This window comes from Mustela nigripes, chromosome 9, assembly GCF_022355385.1.
Source record: "Mustela nigripes isolate SB6536 chromosome 9, MUSNIG.SB6536, whole genome shotgun sequence".
Lineage (NCBI taxonomy): Eukaryota > Metazoa > Chordata > Mammalia > Carnivora > Mustelidae > Mustela > Mustela nigripes.
The window spans coordinates 32,668,484-32,676,728 of NC_081565.1; positions in this window are offsets into that span (position 1 = coordinate 32,668,484).

Below are 8,245 nucleotides of genomic sequence, written 5' to 3' on the forward strand. Positions count from 1 at the left end.
CTCGGGGAGGAATCGCTGCCGGCCCGCGTCGTACCGCGTGGCACCGGGCGGAGTCGGCCTTCGCGGCCTGCGGGCAGTGGGCACCCCAGCCCCCGGCGTCCGCCGGAGCCACAGAGAGGCCAAGTGTCCCCGAGTTTAAGAGAATCTCCCTAAGTTTGTTTTGGTTTTTGGTTTTGGGTTTTTTTTTTCCCCCAACAGTTAAATATAGGCTAGCAAGTCAGCAATTAGCATTTCCAATGGGGTCTCGGAGTTTTACAGAGTTTCCCCCCAGACTTTTATCTCATTTATTCCTCGGGGCACCCCAGTGAGATCTGTAAATACTCTGTAGGTTCTGTGTCGGTGAAGCTTGGCAGGTAGCCTTTGTAATGGTCTGGCTCAGGGAGCAACCACTCTGAGAGCCAGGGTTAGAGCCCTAAGTTTGCTTTGCAGACCTCCGGGGAGTCACGTAAGGGTATATTAAGCTTAAAATAAGTAAATATGTCATGTGTCAGATCAGATGCCATCTACATAGAGGATCCAAAGATTGAGAACAACTTATGAATAGAGAAAAGTGCACAATTCTATGCAATAACCTAAGGTGGTTTTTCGTTTTTTTGTTTTTTTGGTTTTTTTTTGGGGGGGAAGTGAAGAAAGACTCCTCCCGTTTTACCCGAGTTCCTTTAATGCCAAACAAAACCGTCTATATCAATTTTTAAAACATCCAATTAAAAATTAAAAGCAAAAAAAAGTTTTAGAAGCATTTTGGGAAAAGACAAACACTTTATAGTACATTGTTTCTTGAGTCTTGTATTTAAAATGTCAGTTCTAGCAGACATCTCTGTGATGGGAAAATGATGAGTAGAGTGGTCTTCAGGATTGTCCCTGGAGGTCTGTAACTATAAGGTTATAAGATCCACAAGGCCATGAGATAAAGGCTTTTATGAGAAACTAGCAAATCGGTTACATGAGCAAAGGAGCAATTAGGAAACATCCTCTTTTAGGGTTTGAATATGTTTTCTCATGTAATCTTCAGACAACCTGTGAAGTAGATTGTATTTTACTCATTTTACAGATGAGGAACTGAAGCGCGGGGTCCCTAAGCTGTAGCTCCAACAAGAGGTGGAGCTAAAGTTTTAACTCAAATGGGTCTGACTCCAAAGCCTGCCTGCCATCTTTTCAGCTACACCATCAGTCTAACAGGAATGAAGTCATAGCATGACGCCTGCTTTGGCACCGTAGATTGAGAGCAGTTGTAGAAGGCCTTCAGTACCAAACAGAGCGCGGGGGCAAAGCTATCTTGCAGGTAAAGGAGAGATGCTGAAGGAGCCTAGAGCAGGGTAGCTCTGTGCTAAGGAGAGTGATAGCCTGGTGGCTGGTGGGGAAGGTGGTATTGATGATTAGGAAGAAAAGGGGCAAATCTTGGGATCCTGCCCTTTTAGAATCAAACCAAGGGTATGAAGGACTCTTTCCCCGTGATACATAGCTCACAGGATAAATGTCTGTTTTATAAGATTAAGCTACCAAGTAATTAATAAACATAGCCACAATGTGCACGCAAATAAAAAGAAAGCAAAAGAGCCAAAGGAGGAGAGACTACAAACCCGGTACTGTCCCTTCTGACACAGCCGGTGCTGGCATGCACCTCTGTGAACAAAGAGCATGTGTTCCAGTGACATGCTTCTTTGTCAGGGGCTTCACTGCCAGAGGCATAAATAACACAGGCGGAACAGGGTGTGTCTCAGCACCCTGCCAACGTCTTCCACTGGACTGTCAGTCCGCAGGCCTGAAGGGGCTGTTGTCGCAGTGCCCTGGTTTTGAGTGTTGTTGTACTTAAGATCATTCTGAGTATGCATCTGGGTGCGAAAAAGAAGTAGAATATATAATTGTATCTAATTCACAATTATTTTCATGTCCAGAGATTTATGGATTTGAACAAGGGCTGAAAGAGATTAAGGAAAACTGAAAACAACTTTGTTTCTTAGGGAGTCTGAACTATGGGTGAATCTCTTTTTACTCCCATTAATGTTAATGTATATATATATATATCTTACTGCAGAATATGTCTGACAACACTCTGAACTAGTTTATAACTCCTTGGGCCTGCTCTCCACTTCACTGCCTCAGCAGCAACATCAGATGACCTGAACAAACCCTGTGGTTGTGAACAGAATTTAATAAATTTGAAAGTGAGAGGAAACAGCACCACTCGGGCATTGGTTTAACTGAGTTTGAAACCGGTTTAGCAGAATGGGCACATTTTCTGTCTAATAAAGGCAGTATATGAAGCTGGTGCATAATCTAGGGTGAGAAGATCATTGTTCTTTATTTTTTTTAAGGATTTTATTTATTTATTTATTTGACAGACAGAGATCACAAGTAGGCAGAGAGGCAGGCAGAGAGAGAGGGAGAAGCAGGCTCCCGCTGAGCAGAGAGCCCGATGCAGGGCTCGATGTGGGGCTCGATTCCAGGACCCTGAGACCATGACCTGAGCCGAAAGCAGAGGCTTTAACCCACTGAGCCACCCAGGCACCCTGATCGTTGTTCTTTAAATACTAAATACTTCCATTCTTCCCCTCCTCTCCCAAGCCTATGTGCATACTGGTAAGATCTGCCTTTTGGGTTTCCACAACAGGGCATGTGTACCAGTGACAGCAGTTAGACAACAAATGGGAGTTGAAGGATCTAAAATTCTCAACTAGACTGTTAGCTTGTACAAATATTCCTGATGATATGAATGGAGAGTAGAAACCTGGGGCCATCTTTAGGATGCAGGTGCTCTGCAAATGTGTGTTATGTTGAAAATAATGTCATATGTATTCAAAAATACTATCTAAGCAGCTGAGATTGTTGAGACAAAGGGAGAAAAGAAGAGCAAATGGGTGAAAATGGGGTAAGGAATGAGATCCTATTAGTCTCCCAGATGGTAAAAACGGGAGGAGAGAGTGTCTGGTGTATAGGCAGCTACAGGTCTGATCAGGAGCCCCTGCCAAGGAAACCAGATTCCTTTCTGCTCTCTGAAACAGCTGTAGGTGCCCGGCCTTCCTGGTGCAGCGTGAGGAGCTATGACTAGTCAAGTTTAATATTTATTAAACATCATCCTTATGCCAAGTACTGTGCTTGGGACTTTTCATGTACACTGCATCTCAGTTAATCCTGGCAACAGCTCACTGGGACAAGATTATAATCCCCTTTTATTGTTTAGGAAACAGGTTCAGTGAAGCCAAGTGGAACTCACATAACCAGTAAAGAACCTGGATTTCTCTGTCATTAAGGTCTCACTGTAATTCATTCCCATTACTTTGATCCACTAGTCCTCACAACTGCTTCTGAAAAATTTTTTTGTTTTCTCTGCTTTAAGAAGATTTCCGTGCTCATCATGGAGGAGGTGGAAAGTAAAAAAAATAAAATAAAAAGCCAAAGCAAAACACCAAAACTGAGAAAATAAAATAAAATTTAGAAATTAAATTCCTACCAGTGAGACCTATCCACCATTAAGGCGTATATCCTTGCAGGTTTTGTCCACCTGTGTATTTGTTAAAAAAAAATTCATATTAAAAAATACTATTAATCATGAGTATTCTGCTCAATGTTTTTTGCTTTTCAGAGAGGGACTCTTGAGTTAGGAATTCTGTTCCATTGCTTATTGGCTGTGCTTTTGGACAAACCACATAACCCCTCTGAGGCTCAGGCTCATCCGGGGACTGTTGCAAAGATTAGACATGGTCATGTGGGTGAAGCTCCTACCTGGCACAGTACCTGGCTTTCTCCTCTGTGCCTTAGGCACAGTCACCACAAGCCCAAGTCTCTCCCTTTCCCTAAGCAGAGGCCGTTGAAGTTCTGCTGTGGCCTTCAGTCCTTTACCTCCAGTCTGTGTCCTTCACCTCTTATAGGGACCCTGCCCCTCTGGCTGAGAGAAGGGCTCACCCAAACCAATATACATTTTCACTCTTAAAAGGGGCAGGCCCCTTTTCAGTTTCATTCAGTTCTTGGTCTCTTGTGGAACTGGGAATGTGTTCCTGAGCTAGCCTGAGTGACCCCACAGTGTTGAGCATCCCTCTCCTCCACAATTAGCCAGCATCCCACCATCTGGACTCTCTCCTACATCACAAGGATTTCCTTGTCCACACAGGACTAAGACTGATCTCAGAGTCCTGCACCTGATGACTGAACCTTCCATCTGTTCTCAAGCTTGCTTTGCCAGCTCCTGCCTGGCCATGGGCCCCTCAGTGGGCATGCAAGGTACTCCTCCCTCACTCTACATTCTGACATTACTCAGGGAATTGTTGTGTTCCCAAATTTGTTAGGCTCTTATTTTGGTAAAGACCATAAGCCCCAGGTACCCTCACGTTCTACTTCCTTGAAAAGCAGGTTCCGGGTGGTTTTGTTTTGTTTTGTTTTTAATGTTTATCTATGCATGCACTATAGAAAACTTGGAAAATGTACTCAACAAAAAGAGGAAAATAAAAATTTCAATTCAGGGCAAAGCACTGCTCATGTTTTGGTGTCTGTTCCTCCAGTCTTTTTGCTACCCACATATGGCACTTTCTCAGTCTCAGGTTGCCAGAAGCATCGTCTCATTAATAACAGCTTTTCAGGGGGGCAGGGAAGGGAGAGCCCACTACATTAAATATTCATATAAATTATAAGAGACATCCTTATTTCAGAAATAGTAAGTAGTGAAAAAAAAGTATAGTACCTAGGAAATACTGTGTATATTACATTCAAATTATTTTTTCATAAGTGGGATGATACTGCTTTTTGGGCTAACAATATATTATGAACATCTTTCCCTGTCATTGAATAGTCGTTTACAATATATATTCCTTGAGGACATTCTTCTGCAAAATGAAAATAGCTTTTCTTTTTCTCAATATAAAGACAATACATATGCATGTAGCAAATTCATGCAATGCAAAAAAGTATAAAGAAGAAAATAAAAGCCAGCCAAAATCCCATCACCTAGCGCCAACCACTGTTAACATTTTTGTGAATATTTTCTGAGTTATCTCTATGAATGTAGTTGCATAGGTAAAATATAGAAATGCAGTCCTACTATAAATTGTGCTTTGTGACATGCTTTCCTTTTTCCCTTAGCAAGAGATTGCTCCTTGTCAATAAATTTACGTCTCCATTATTTTATCTATGTATCTATCTGTTTATTGGCCTCCTTCATTTTTAAAGTCTGCATCATATTTCGTTGTATGGATGTAGCATAATTTATTCACCTGATCTCCTACTCATAGACATTTACTTCCAGTTGTTCCCCACTACGTATAACAGCTTTGTACAATTAGGTCCGGAAAATAAATTCCTAGAAGTACAATTCCTGAAGCAAAGAATATACGTTTCAAATTTGGATGTGCACCAAGTTGCCCTTCAGAGGCTGGACTTCTTTTACTTTACCGTTAGCACCACGTAAAATTTCCCCTCACCCTTTCCTAAATTAGGTACCATCTTTCAGAAAAACTTCAGTCAGTCAGTTTTCAAGTAATGACAAGGTTGAAAACCTAGGGGTGTCAAGACAATTCAATGTGAAAAGAGTAGTGTTTTACACAAATGGTGCAAGGAATATTACACATCCACAGGCAAAAAAATGAAGCTGAACCTGTACCTCAAAGGATATACAAAAATTAACTTGTACCTCAAAGGATATTAACCTTACAGGAAATTAACCTGTACCTCAAAGGATATACAAAAATTAACAGTGGATCAGAGTTCAATATTAGAGCTAAAACCAGAAGACACTGAAGAAAAGAAAGGAGTTAACCTGCATGACCTTGGATTAGGTAAAGCTTTCTTAGGTGTGACACCAAAAGCCCAACCCACCAAAGGAAAATGAAAGATACATTTCGCTAATCAAAATTTTAAAACTTTGTGTTTCAAATGACGCCGTGCAGAAGGTCCAAAGACAATGCGTGGGAGGGGAAGAACTATCTGGCAGTCGTATATCTAATAGGGGACTTAGTTCAGAATATATACAGAACTAGAACTCAACAACAGAAAGACAAATAACTAATTACAAATGAACAAAATATTTGAATGACATTTCACCAAAGAAGGTATGCAAATGGCCAACAAGCACATGAAAGGAGCTCAGTATCATTAGGCTTTGGGAAACACAAAGCAAAACTGCAGTGAGATACCACTTCACCCCCACTAGGATGGCCATGATAAAAATGATGGACAAGTGTCGGTGAGGAGGATGTAGGGGAACTGGAACCTTGTACATTGCTGGTGGGAATGTAAAATGGTAGGGCGGCTCTGGAAAACAGCTCGGCAGTTCCTCAAAAAGCGAAACAAAGCCAACAATTTCATTCCTAGCATATACCCAGGATAATGAAAATATATGTGTACACAAAATGTGCACATGACTGTTTATGGTAGCGTTATTCATAATAGCTATAAATTGTAAACAATGCAGATGTCCATAAACTGATGACTGGGTTAACGAAACATGGCATAGCCATACAATGAACTTTTTTTCAGCCATGGGAAGGAATGTGGTACTGCTAGATGCTACAACATGGATGAACCTTAAAAAAATTATGCTAAATGATAAAAGCCAAATGCAAAGGCCACGGTATGATTCTGTTTATGTGAAATATACAAAACAGACAACTCCACAGAGGCCAAAAGTAGATTAGTGGTTGCCAAGGGCTGGGAGTAATGGGGAGTGAGGGCTAATGAGTATGAGGTTTCTTTTGAAGTAACAGAAATGCTCTCTGTAATTTGATAATGGTGATGGATTTAATTCATATGCTCCTCTCCATCCCCTCCCAAATCCTTAAAAGGATTTTAAACTAAGGGTGGGGAGGGGCACCTGGGTGGCTCAGCCAGTTAAGCATCTGCCTTAGGCTTGGGTCAAGATCCCAGGTCAAGATCCCAGAGTCCTGGGATCCAGCCACACACTGGGCTTCCTGTGTGGTGGGGAGTCTGCCTCTCCCCCAACTTGTGCTCTTGCTCGCTCTGAAATAAATAAATAAAATCTTTAAAAAGACAAAGGTGAGGAAATTTTCCCAGAAAGCAGAACAAAAAGATAAATAGGAAAGAAGGAAAACTAAAATTAAAGGACAACCCAGGTGGTCCCATATTAAATTAATCAGAATTCAAGAAAGAGAGAAGACTAAAATGAAGGGAATTAGTGGAAGTCTACATCCCAAATGGTGAGATACCATTCCAATTCCCCTTCCAGAAGGCTACCAGCTAATCTCCAAAGGCAGGAGATTGGAGAAATCTTTTCAGATGAAGTGACTGATTTAAGAGAAAATATTTAAAATAAGCAGATTTATTTTTCCTTGGCTATATTTCTAATTTCCAAGGGCTTTTTCTTGTTCATTTTTCATAGCACCCTGTTTTTATTTCATTGTAACATCTTTTTCTTCTTTAAGATTTTTTTTTAAATTTAAAGATTATTTCACTTGAGAGAGAGAGAGTGGGGAGTGCTGGGGGGGAAACAGCAGAGGGAGAAGGAAAAAAATCTCGGGCAGACTCCGGCTGAGCGCAGAGCTCTCCTGGGGTTCAATCCCATAACCCTGAGACTATGACCTGAGCCAAAATCAAGAGTCCGATGCTCAACCAACCGAGATACCCAGGTGCCCTGAAGATTTTTATTTTTAAATAATCTCTACACCCAACAGGACTGGAGCTCACAAGCCCAAGATCAAGAGTCGAACGTTCCATCACTGAGTCAGCCAGTCGCTCTATTGTAACATCTTTCTATCTTTGAAGAGATAAAGTTCCATTCTCATATCTGAAATGGGTTCATTTTCTCCAAGTTCCTTTTCACTAACTCAGATTTTTGGCTCCTGTGTTAAGAGTCTTTCCTGAGTACCCGATCATTCTTGACTATTCATTCATATTTACAAGAGAGGCACTAAAATGTTGAGTGGAGGGGCTCCTGCATAGCTCAGTCGTTTGGGCGGCTGACTTCAGCTCCTGTAGTAATCCCAGGGTCCTGGAATTGAGTCCCACATCGGGCTCCTTGCTCCGTGGGGAGTCTGCTTCTCTCTCTCCCTTCGCCTGCCTGCCTGTCTGCCTCTCCCCCTGCTTGTGCTCTCTCTCTCTTTATCTCTCTCTGTCTGCCTCTCCCCCTGCTTGTGCTCTCTCTCTCTCTTTATCTCTCTCTGTATCAAATAAATAAATAAATAAATAAAAATCTAAAAAATAATAATAATAAAATAAAATAAATAAAAGGGTGAGTGGAAACTGTGTGTACCAGTAGGTCTTAAAGACTAATGGGCATCACGCCACGGTGCTCAGGAAGCAA